The sequence below is a fragment of the Megalobrama amblycephala genome, unplaced genomic scaffold (assembly GCF_018812025.1).
Source record: "Megalobrama amblycephala isolate DHTTF-2021 unplaced genomic scaffold, ASM1881202v1 scaffold419, whole genome shotgun sequence".
NCBI lineage: Eukaryota > Metazoa > Chordata > Actinopteri > Cypriniformes > Xenocyprididae > Megalobrama > Megalobrama amblycephala.
The window spans coordinates 5240-18585 of record NW_025953368.1 but is presented as its reverse complement, the minus strand read 5'-3'; the positions used below and the strand labels follow the sequence as shown (position 1 = coordinate 18585).

The window sequence follows — 13346 nt, the reverse complement described above, 5'->3', positions numbered from 1 at the left end:
GTTGAGATTCACAGGATGATTCTTGATCTCTGTGTGTCTAAATGAGGGTTTTTTTTCCTAAGAACTTTTGATGAAACCTTTGAATTATTTTGAAAAAAAAAAAAAAAAAAACTGGATCTTGTGCTGTAGAATCACAGTGCTGCTGTAATCAATAATGTAAATCTAACTCAGAGATTGGGCTCTAGATGAGTTCAGTGATTCAGATCAAATAATGATTATGTGAAAACATAACCAACACCACCTGATCATGTTTTAACTTTGCTTGTCTGGTTAGTTTTAATGCAGTTAAAAACTGCCCAAGTAAATTCTAAGGTTAAAAAGTCAAGGGTCAAGAGCCCAACTAAAACAAACCCTGACCTCTGTGATGGTGTCTTAAAAATAGTGATTTTCTCCTTTGGTGATTCTGCTTGTTATCATCAGGTGTCTTCAATAATGCTCAATCATCACTCAATTAATCACTTATTTATCTCATTAATGCTTCAGTGGGTGGAATAAAAATATGGCAGGACTTTTACTTTCTGAGCCCTGGACTTTCACTTTCTGAGCCCTGGACTTTCCACCTCTGCGCGATACCTCCGTGGTGGATCCGATACGGAGTCCTTTTGCTGTGTGGGCTGTTTGATCGCGCCCGCGCCTCACACACACACAACAAAGCAGTGGAAACCTGACATCGCAGCTTGTTCATTATAAAAAATAAAATACTGTTAAAAAAAATAAAATATACAAAAGGTACAATAGTCCATAGTGCAATCCGTGCCATTCAGCAAGAGCAGCTGCACCACTTCACCGAAAGAGAGAGGTAACGTTAACCACTATGAGAGCAACGCAGGTTTACCTTCAGTTTCGTTTTTAATAATTCGTTTTGGCTTGTTTAGCTGCATGGTTGTATATGCTTATGGGTCTCGTTAATAAAAAGGGTCGCGCTAAAAAAATTGTTTGTTGGTGCGGTGTGAATTGGCCTTTTAAGATGCCATCGATAGCTGTAGTGATCTCTGTTGCTTGGGCGACAGCTATTTTTTTTTTGCATTTGTCTTCAGTTCTTCGCATAAGACAAAGGAGACGAACCTGCGTGTTTCCTCAGGAGTCCCTGGTTGATACAGAACATACAATACTGATGAATAAGCACGCAAACTGAATGCACTTTTTGTTTATATCATGTAAGGTACACGTATTTATGGACGTAACCACAACAAAACAATACATTAATGAGGCATGCGGCAAAAAGACAAGTTAGCTGCCACCGGATTTGAATTTATGTTGTCAAATCAACGCGGGTTTCAATAAAATATAAACAAAATTGTTGTGGAACTATCATAAAGTAAAAAACATTAGCGAACTGTTTTCATAGCGATTTTAACAAATCTTTTTTCGGAGAACATAACCGTATACATGAACACAAGATTAAAGGCAACATAAAACAAGTGATTATTTATTACTAAAATACTGTTTACCGTAAAAAAAAAAAAAAACTTACATTTATGGGTCTCTCTGCTCGCTTGGTCGGCCATGTTGGAAATTTATCATACCCCTTCGTCTGAAGTGTGGTCCCGAAAAATCTTCGTTTGAAGGGCTACCTGGCCCTTCCCCTCCAACCAAATGAGAATTGGGACACCCCTACCCCTTCACGTGAACGCGCGAAACAAAGGGGAAGGGGAAGGGGGAAGGGGTAGAATTGGGATTGGGCCTTAGTGCATGTGTTTGTAGGTGAAGAGTGTTTTCCTGTATGAACAGCTTTTTAAGACCCTTTTATGTGTGAAAAAAGCAAACAAACAAAAAACATGAGATACTGAGAGAGGGAGAAAAGCATTAAATACACAATGATCATATTTAACATGAAGTTATTTTCATTTTAATTTTGTTTTAGAAACTGATACTTTACATTAGTGAAAACACAAACATTTTTTTTCATTCTTACTGGCTTCCTCTGGGGTGCTTTATCGCTGGTAAAATTTTGTCAACAGTTTCCTTTATATGTATACAGTTGTACGCGGGGGTTATACAAAGCGCATGATGAATGGAGTAAACAAAAACTTCTTTATTATAAGACAAACACAGGAGAACAAAGAAACAAACCAGTGGCGGGTAAATGAGAACAAATAAGGAAACAGGAACTAGAATTAAACCAAAACAGAACATACACGTAACAACAGTATTCAAATATTTTACACATTTTTAAGAATTTTTTTTGTAAAATAACTGAATAATGAGAGATGATGGCAAACTTTCAGCTGCAGTAAATAATGGATTGTGTGAAATTTACACCCAATGTGAAAAAAGGAAAGGCTTAATCTTTTATTCCATTGACTTGTTGTTATAACCTTAAAGCTGCTGTAGGGAGTTTTTAGAAAACCTTGACTAAAGCCGAGTTCAGACTGCACGATTTTCAAAGCAGTCGGGTCACTGTTCTTTTCACACTGCATGACTATCTTGGCCAGCATTCAGTCGCTGCTGTGTTCAAACTGCACGATGGATCGGCGACAGACGGTTTCACACTGCATGACTTTACAATAGGAAGAATCGCCGACAACTCTGTCTGGCACGCAAACTACGTTTCACAACCAAACACACGCGAGATGTGACGCGATATCACGCGTGCAGGACCGGAGTTATTATTATTATTATTAAAAACGGTAGCCCGCAAGAAGCTTGAAATACGAGTTGCCTGTGCGCTGATTTGCACCGAATATAAGAAAAAGAAAAGAAAAATATGGAGGAGGAAATGGTTGGGTAGACTGTGGATTGTGTGTTCTGCAACGAGAGTTGGAGGTAAATACATAACTTTTCAATGTGCTGCTGTTGCAGATGGTCAAGCAAATGTTTGTGTTTTGTTTCCGTTTGATAGAATTGTAATGTTTATGTGAATGAAGCCATGCTTGCTGATGTTGTGGTCTATAACTCCTCCCCGAACTCCCCGCTGCTCTGTATCTTGCTCTCTCATTGGCTGTCGGTCATCGCCGATGTAGTTTTCAGTCAGAACACTTTTCACACTGCAGGATTTTGAATCGCCGACAGGTCCAGATATTTAGCATGCCAAATATCTCACGGGCGTCGGCGACTCGTCGGCGATTCTCTCAGATCGCGTCTTTGCTCATTCACACTGCGTGATTGTCACTCGCGTGAACGAGCACCGATTTGCCTGTGATTTCGGGCATTTGTCGGCGATTTTCTCAAAACCTGTCGGCGAGCCAAAATCGGGGCTAAAATCGTGCAGTCTGAACTCGGCATTAGCCTGAAAATTTGAACAAGCACAACTCACAGGTCACTCCCCCTTGCTCTCTGCTGCGCTACAGCCCTCCCTCCACAGCTCCTCCCCCATCACAACGGAGCCTGCCGTGAACGCGCAGGCTAGTAAGCAAGCAGGACCAATGACGGCGGATAAACAGTTATGGCACATTCACTGGTACAGACGAAACATCAACAATACGATTTACACTGACTATGGCCTGCCCATACTTTGACTACAAACTTGGTCCTCAAAACATTACGTATTTTGCAATACATGTAATGTAACTATATGACGTTGCACTATTTTATAAGTAATAAATAGCTAGTAGATAATATACGTAACTAACGTTACAGTATGCAAGTAATTATTCTATCGATGTGTAATGCTAAATAAGGTTTGCTATGGAGTCAAATTAATGCCTTAAAGTTTTGCACACAAATAAAGTTTTGCAAACACAAAAAGAATTGAGCAATAAAAAAATGTTTTGCAAACAAAAATAAAGAATTGCGAAGGAAAATAAAGTATTGAGCGAAAAAAAAAAAGTTTTGCAAACAAAAATAATAAATTGCAAAATAAAATAAAGTAGTGCAAAAATAAAATTATAATCAATTACAAAAATCAATGACAGCTGTAATCCTACTTTATCTTTGCCACATATTTTTCATGCTCAAACCTACTAAATCATTTGCAACGCTCATTTTATTCTGCGTTTCAGTCAAGCGTGCGCTCACGATACCGGTTTTCTTTTGCGCTGCACTTTTCTGTGCGGATCTCTTTATGGCACTGGTTTGACGTGGGGGTGGAGTCAAGCTCAATTCTTTTTTTTGTTTTGCAAAACTTTATTTGTGTGCAAAACTTTAAGGCATTAATTTGACTCCATAGTTTGCTAGTACATTATTTCAGCAACATGACAAGCCAGTGAATTAGTAGGTTTCAATAGTTGCTTTGCACAGTGCATGACATTTTATCTGTATGTTATGCGGCTAGAGTTTTGACACAGAGTCAATGGGCTCCGACGAGGAATTCACACCACAGCGACTTCGAGGAGTCGAGGAGCCTCCTTGTCTTTTCTGACTTATTACAAAAAACAGAACAATGTCTAAAAGCTGCTGTGTGACAAGGTGTACAGCTAACAAACTTAAAAAACCCAGAAATAAGTTTTTATAAGCTGTCGACCCGCAAAAACGAATGTTTAAGGACATAAAAGTGGATACAGGCAGTGAGACAGAGAGCAACGGGTCATATTACTATAAGAAATGCATTGGAGAGGAACGTAATCGGCGACAGGTGAAATAATTCTTTGACATGGTAAAAAATAATGAATGGTTTGTTTTTGTTGGTTTGTTTAGCATATGTTGTCGCCGATTACGACCCCCTCCAGTGTATTTTTTTAAAGTAATTATGACCATTTGCGCTCTGTCTCACTGCCTGTATCCACTTTTATGTCCTTAAACATAAATTTTTTGGGATCGACAGCTTATAAAAACTTATTTCTGGGTTTTTTAGCTTGTTAGCTGTGCACCTTGTCACACAGCAGCTTTTAGACATTGTTCTGTTTTTTGTAATAAGTCAGAAAAGACAAAGAGGCAGCCTCACGCAATACAAACTCAATGGAGACGGTTGGATTGTTTTCCCCCCGGTGGGCGTGGTCTTCAGATTATGACGCATGTCGCTCTGTCTCTATAGGACCACTGGGAGGAGCCAGAGCAGCTTGATTTTTTCAAAGATTATCTGTCTCATATTCTACTGTCAGGACATAATGACAGGTTTAACAAATATGTAAAAAATACATTTTTAAAAAAGTTACCTACTGCAGCTTTAAGACTGTCATGTTGGTGCTGCACAAACACACAAAGATAAGGAAGAATTGTTCAAGAACAGTCTTTTAATGATAATCCAAAATGCCACAGTAAGAGAATATAGAATGCGAACACACTTTCTCAGATGAGACCAGACACTGAACACAGGAAAATGACTGAATATTTGTAACAAAGACATTTTCCAAAACTGTAAATATTAAAATAAATGCAATATTTTAAATTTAAAAATTAAATTAAATTCCCAGTCTTTTGAAGTGGTGATATTCATCAAGGGTTTAAAGTTCTGTGAAAATGTGCAGTGATCTCTGTTGAATGAATGCACAGTGTATGAATCAGGATGTGGTTTTATGATGTTCATTATGAGATTTGTGTATGTTTGTCCAGCGTGAGCTCATGGAAATATGTAGGCCTGTCTATTTGTACATAAAATCTGTCCATTGTAAATGTATGTATGTGACATTTGAATGGAGTGTGGAGACTTCATAAACATAAAGTTCTTACGTATTTGCACATTAATAACATATAAATGCTTGTGTATAGCCTATAATTTAAAGTGTATGGAGAGCGTGGCAGGGAAAGCTCTGCATTTCATAATGCATTTGACTACTAAATTAGGAGGATGTTTCTCATAACTGCTGCTTAAATGATCATTGATTTTGCCTTGTAACATTCTTTTTATTAATAATGATAATAATAATAATTTATTAATTGCGTCCAAATCCATCATTCACTTTTGTTTAACGTGTACAGCACACAGGCATCCACGCAGTTTCGTTTCAGTTTATTTTATTGCAGTAAGAGACATATTGGCTATTACACAGCATATTTTGCCTACACAGGCTACACAAAGACTTCGTCCTAGTCTGTACATTTTAATATTAGTGCTAATAGTAGCCTATAAGTTAGATGCCAGCTATATTATATTCAATGTGCCCATTATAGTGATGTTTTTCACATTAAACTTTTATGAATTCTATTGAGAAACCACAAGAAACAAGCAAATAAAGATTGGGAGTCAATGTTCAGCATTGAGAAATTGTTGTTTGGTAACCATAATTTATTTGGAGGGGACGTTATTTGACAACCTTTTACAGAACATTCAGGATGTTCTCTATTTTATTTGATGTTCCCAGAACATTCTCAGAACGTCCCGCTGCCCTTGTCAAAAAATTGAATTGAAAATTACAGCTAAATTGACTAACAAAAGTGGCTGTACAAACAAAAACTGTAAAATTAAGGGTAAAAAATCATATTTTTTCTTTAATGTCTTACAAAATAATGCACTTTAATAAGGCCCCACATACGTGGCATGTTGTCACATTAAACCTCCATTCTTTCGAGGTAAATAAAGGAACAAGTATAATGAAAGAAAACCACATTTTTGTTCTAGACATGTATAAAAATTCTAAAAGGTCTGTACTCTAAAAATACTTTTATTATAGACTGTTCAACCAGGAGATAACAGTATGTTTCAGCTAATTCCCTTCATCAGTCTTTGCCTTTGATTGGATTACTAGACAAGAGTGACATTATTGTGGAAAAAAAGGATCTGAACCCCAAGTGGATTTACACAAAATGAGAAAGCCAAAAAATGTTAGGTTATGCCCCGCTCTCTCCTAGCTTACATGAGCCCTGCGCTTTCTGAATCAGCGGCAGCACGAAAGCAGGATTAAATTAATATTCCAGTATGATCATAACTTTAAAGGTTTAATAGACTGCAGAATTGTTGTCATTTAGGAATAAGATTGCATGCCCAGCTAAAAGAATTTTGTTATAAGAACATACTCTAAATATTCTGGGAACGTAAAAAATGAGAGGATCGTTTTTTATAAGGTATGATTGTAACGACTCGTCACACGAAGTGGGATCGATAAGCAGGCTTTATTAAGCAGTGATCGTGGTCAGACAGCAGCAGACTGGGACAGCAGAGAGCAGGCAGAATTGTAGTCGTAATACAGGCAATGGGTCAGGACAGGCAGATAACAATCACAGGTCAGAATCAAAGCAACGAGTCCAATGGGCAGGCAGCAGAGAATCATAAACAGGGATCAAACAGGGTCAACAACAGGCAGGCAAAAACAATGAAGAATGCTCAGAAATGCAAACCGTAGTAGTACAAGACCTCACAAAGAATGCAAGGTTGAAGGCAGTTTATATAGTCCTGATAAAGAGCTTCAGCTGGGTGTGGTGATCAGTACCGAGGTACGGGGCTGATGGGAAATGTAGTGTGTGTGTCTGTGTGTGTTGGTACTCTGACGATGGCGCCCTCTGATGGCCAGAGGAGGGAATCACAGAGTTTGTCTCTGTGACAATGATGTTCCTCAAACGTTCTTTCAACTGAATTTTGATTTAAAATTCAATATTCTAGGAACGTTGATTTGTAACATTCCAAGAACATAAAAATGTCCAGTTTCCTTAATGTTAGAAGAATGTTATTTAAAGGTTAGTTTGATGTTCCTGAAACATTTTTTCAATCATTCAAACACCTGCTGTGAACAAACACTGAAAGAAAGAGAAATAAGAACACAAACTACAACTTTCTTCAGCCACAGCCTTAGATGAACTGAAGATAAAAGACATTAAATCTCTGAAGATCTGATTCAACAACTCCACAAACAGCATTACCAGCTTCACTTATTACTAACCAGGGCAGCGTTTCCCAAAAGCATCGTAAGCTTAAGTTGATCGTAGCTCCATTGAAACCAATTGGAGCTACGATCAACTTAGGCTTACGATGCTTTTGGGAAACGCTGCCCAGACTGACTTTATTTCTGACATACATTTCTGACATACTTACTGAGAATTACCAGAGGTTTAGATGTTGATGTTTGGTTGAAAATGTTTTGTTTAAAATCATTATCATGGAGATCAGTGTTTGCTTTAGTTTCACCTTAGACCCTAGACTTTTGTTGAGTTGCCCATTTCATTCAGCTGGCTGGGATGATTTATCGCATAGCCTTCGCAGTCCTCCTTCACCTTATCGAGGAGATCATAGCTTTTACGATTTTGAATCCAACATTGGTGAAGCAGCTGTCTGTGGTGTCGAAACCCTTATCGGTTGAGGTACTGTCACACAGACCCATTAGGAAACTCGAAGCTCTGTGCAAAATTTATCTAACCATCTTTTATCGGTATCAGATGTCCCGGGTTCGTCTGTCAGAATATGATCAGTAGCATTGTCATCGGGAGTCAAGACCGTGGTCGAAAGAGATGCTGCAGCTGCAGATGTGAGCCTGCTCTGAAGCTTCGTCTTGAGACATGGTTTATAAAGATGTTCTGTGGGAAGGGTCTGACTTATTGCAGCTTATAATGGGTGTAGTGAAGGGGCGGGACGGCAGAGTGTATGTACTGCTGCATGCATCTCTCGGGGTGGAATAGCTGCACTTTAATTTTGTTCTATCCATCATGCAAGTCGCACCACTTGAAGATTTTGTTTATGATTGAGAAAAGGGAGCTCAGGAGAACCAGATCGCACCACTTGAACAAAAAATTGCATCTCGTACATATCATGCTGTTCATTATGGAGGAAGGCCCCCCGAGCGATCACAGAGCTTCGTCTTGTCTTTGCAGCAAAACATGTAAACACACTCTTCCTGCTTCTTTTTAGAATGATCACCGACCACTCTGTGGCAGACATTCGAAGTTATCCCATCCAACTCTGCGATGTACAAAGGTTCTTCTCTGCAGTCATGTAAGTCGTTCCAGACTCAAGTTTCAGACACTGAGTCAAAGTCAGACTTTCCATCATCTTTTCGTCCCATTCTGTCTGGAGGATTTTAGGTGAGTATAAACCAGCCATGTTTTCACAGCTCTTTTCTGTTTCTGCAGAATGACATAGAATGTGGATGCCAGCAACACGTGCTCCGTCCATGTGACTCTCAAGGTTTCATAAAAAAACCTTGACCCTTCAAGGGTCCATCTTCAATTTATTCACCCAGAAGACAATATATATAGTTTATATATATATATATATATATATATATATATAGGGTATATAGTTTTTTTGTTTGTTTGTTTTTTTGTCCATTGTTCTTTGAATTTTCAGTCTACATCGTCTTCTGTGTATCAGAATAATTCTTAATGTCATCGCGTATGACTGTATTAGTATCCTTATTTGCACATATATTTAATTTGAAGAAGACATGATTAAAAATGTGAGCATACCTGGTGCTGGTTCATGTTTTGAGCACTATAGAGTATGTGAAATATGTCATTCAAAATGAGAAAAATGCTTACTTCACTCCGTATATGATCTTTGATCCGTGTTGTGAGCATTGTTAAATTGTTACATGTTGTTTTAGCTGGTTAAACTTAGAAATGTAAGTTCACCTGCTGCCTTAAAAATGTGAGTTAACTCAACTTGAAGATAAGCTTTGTTTCAACTCAAAAATAGTCAAGACAATGCATTATTTTAAGTTAAAATTTAAACTTAAAGTTATGCATTGTCTTGACTATTTGTGAGTTGAAACAAAGCTTATCTTCAAGTTGAGTTAACTTATGTTTAGTTGAGTTAACTCAGATTTTTAAGGCAGCAGGTGAACTTTCATTTCTAAGTTTAACCAGCTGAAAATGTTTTACAGTGTGTTTGAATTCTCCACTGTAATGCGATCTCATGCATAATACAGCACAGTGATTGGTTTAAAAGAGTTCATTCTCATGAATAATTCAAAGAAGCGCTCAGAACTGGAACCTCAGCAGCCGATCGCACACTCCATAGGCACACTTCTAGTCAGATTTTGTGACATTGCTTTGACTTTCGAAAAAACGCAGAAATAACCAATTTCCACTTGTGCTTTTAGTGTTTCAGTGATGTGCCTATACATATGTTCACATCTCAAAAAATGTATTTTGGGGTTTTATGACCCTTTAATAGAAAGAGAGACATACACACAGGTACACATCTATCATCTCATCTCTCTCTCAGTAACAAATTCAAATAAATGCTATAATTCATTCAAATAAAAATCACTGAGCACTACTTTATCTCTGTGTGATTCAAAGCTAGCAGAATGCTGACAAAAATATCTGTAATTTTTAACTTCCAGTCAAATATTGCACTGCAAACATTAGAGGGGACCCATTATGCAAAATTCACTTTTATAAGATGTTTGAACACAAACTGTCCACAGTGTGTAAACCACCAGCTTATAATTGTAAGAATCCACTCACTCCTTTTAAGATATCCCATTAAATCATAAACAGTCTCTCCAAATGCACTGTTCCAGATTTCCCCCTATACTTAGGGAAACCCTGCCCATCTGCACTATTAGCATAGACACAGCCGAGTGAGCAGTCTATTTCTATTTCTATTTCTATTTCTATTTCCTCACTGTAGCGACTGCAGGGATATATATCTTCTGCACAAAAAACATTACAAATGTTCTGTTATTGGATGTACCAACGAACATAAGAGTCAACACAACACTATTTATCCACTAACCATTCAGAAACATTCGGATGCATTCTATAAGTTGTAACTTCTTCGTCTCTCCATCACTGCGGTTTGAACAATGTAAGGCTGAACACAGTTACTGACAAACCTCATTTTGGCTGCTTGACATTCTCCAGTTTTGTTGTTGTTGAGTATGCAAAGTGTGAGCTGTTAAAGCTCAAAGGGACACACAATTAACCGTGTGTTTTTGCTCACACTCAAATAGGGGTAAATTTGATAATAAATGATCTGTGGGGTATTTCTGGGGACATCAGGGACTTATATTACAAATTGTGAAAAAGGGTATAATAGGTGCTCTTTAATAACTGCTTTTAAGTTTTAAGTGCTGGCAAATTAACATGGCATAAGTGGGATAATCCACGGCTAACTCTGCATTAAATTATTTTCATGCACTTTGCTTCAGGCAGTTCTTTACCTCCATGTCATGAATTAAATGATAAACTTAAAATAGAACATTTTAGTTGAGTTTTTGTATGTTATTATAATTAAAACACAATTTCAGACATTGCAATAACACAAAAATATATGATACAAAGGGTGAAAACAAAATGTAGACATCCTGGCACAGAATAAATGTGAACAAAACCAAAAGTGTGTTATATTTATAATCTATAACAAAAATCTCAGTATAGATATAATGTTTGATCATCGTTTTTTGGAGACATTTTCATACACAGGCTCCATCTTTGATTTCTGAAAGGAAAAATACACTCAGTCAGGAACCTGACGAATTGATAGAAAATTAATAGAAGATGTTTCTGTCTGAATAACCTTTTTTTGTTTTGAAAAACTACCATACAGGACAGATGATAAGAATACATGGAGGAAATGACCTCAATCATGACTTTTTAAACAGTTGAAAGTAAAAAAAAAAAAAAAAAAAGTGAATTTGACGTGATGTGTGGCCAAGCATGGTGTCCCATACCTGCAATTTGTGCTCTGCATTTAAGCCATCCAAGTACACACACACATAGTGAACACACACACCGTGTAAATCATCAAACAGAGTATTTAATTTCTGAAGTTTCGTCTCGACAGCCTCTGCTCTGAGAATAACTGTCTTTCACACAAAAGCATCATCAAAGATACTTTTGCAGTATGTTTACTAAGAAACCAGCGGATGCTAATACTACATTTCAGCTCAGAATATAAACCACAGGAACATTAATGACAGCGTTGATAAACCACACACGTCTGATGCTGCAAACTTCAAACTAACTGACTGCAACAACTTCTTGCAACATCTTACCATTTTCCGTGTTGTTGTTTTAAGCACTGGTGAATCAGTTCTGTCTTCCTCCTGGGTTTTGACTGCATTAACAAGATATGTTAAAATGTGATAAAGTTTTCAATATTTGCGTTTATTAACGTGTATAGATACATTTCTTACTCTTCTGACCTGTTTTTCTATATTTCTTGCAGATCCAGAACATCCCAACCACAGCTACAATCAACAGAGATCCAGCAGCAGAGATCAGAACTATGTACAATAAAGGTAGACCTTGATCTGTAAATGACAAAATGAGACATTAGTGTGAGTGAATCTGTCCATCTGATCTACAACAAACACTATCACACATCAGCACTGTATAACTGAGAGTAAATCAATGTTAATATCACCGTACCTGAACATGTGTGACAGAGGTGAGTGATGTCCAGATGTTGAGTCTGGTTGCTGATGGGATTGTTCAGCACACAGCTGTAGGTGTTTTTATCCTGATATTCCACCTCCAGAGGTAGAGAGAGACTGATGCTGAGATCAGACACACTGATGCTGGACAATAAACTGTTTCCTTTGTACCAGGAGAGAGTCACATGGCTCACATTCACAGCTGAACACACCAATGAACAATTTGATGAAGATGAAGAACATTGTGAAGAGTTACTGCTGATGACAGGAACAGGCAGATGAGCTGAAAAACATGGGAGAATTTTTAATTTTTAATTTTTTTTTTTTTTATTGAAAGCAGTATATTCTTTCAAATCAATTCACCATAATCTTGATTTTTTTTTTTCCAAGTCAAGTCAAAATTAAGCATAACTTAATTTTACCTGAAACAGTCATTAAATACATGACAATATTTGAAGGTCAGGGAAAATGACATCTCTACTCACCATAGACAGAAACACTGAATGTTTTTGATGATCGTTTCGCTCCACTTATGTGCAGTTGATAATCTCCAGCATGTTCAGTTGTGATGTTTGTGATGGTCAGAGATCCAGTTTGATCGTCCAGCTTCAGTCTGTCTCTGAATCTCCCATCAGGAACATCATCATATATGGAGGAGATTTGGTTCTCTCTGTTGATTTGAACTATCAGAGAGTTTTCAGCTCCATATTTCCACAGTAAATCTTCATCTTCATGTATTTCAGTAAGATCAGTGTATAAAGTGACAGAATCTCCCTCCATCACTGACACTGAATCACCAAACACACCTGGAGAACAAAGTTCGCACTTTTTAAAGACTATTTTTTTGGGGTTTACAAAGCCTGATGTCCATTCTCGTAACTAAATATGAACTGAAGAACATCCTGAACAGCAAAAGAGATGCAAATGAAAATACAATGACAATAACTTACAGATTGTTCTCTGAATCAAGTTTAATTCTGCTGAATATTTTCAATAGTTCCATTTTAAATCAGGCTCACTGAAAAACAGGCCTGAAAAGAATTTGATTTTACTTATTCAGGAAGAAGAGCAAATGCAAAACCAATAATTAATCTGAACAAAAGCAGCAGGTCGAAATGGAAATGAATTATTTAGATGTCTAACTTACCAATCAGACTCCACCAGCACAAACAGAACAAAACAAGCATGTGAAGCATCTTCTTCAAAGTCTGACCTAAT

At 37.4% G+C, this 13346-nt stretch overlaps 1 long non-coding RNA gene across 2 annotated transcripts; it reads right to left on the bottom strand.

The window, feature by feature from the left end:
• Nucleotides 1-10624: 10624 nt before the first annotated feature.
• On the bottom strand, nt 10625-12190 carry LOC125261512. 2 transcript variants are annotated; one of them, XR_007183332.1, is made up of 4 exons: nt 12124-12190; nt 11898-12005; nt 11748-11809; nt 10625-11191 (listed from the first exon to the last, which is right to left on the bottom strand). It is a non-coding gene; the product is annotated as an uncharacterized LOC125261512 (long non-coding RNA). The 2 variants fall into 2 exon arrangements; XR_007183331.1 differs by having other exon boundaries at nt 10625-11809.
• Nucleotides 12191-13346: the final 1156 nt, after the last annotated feature.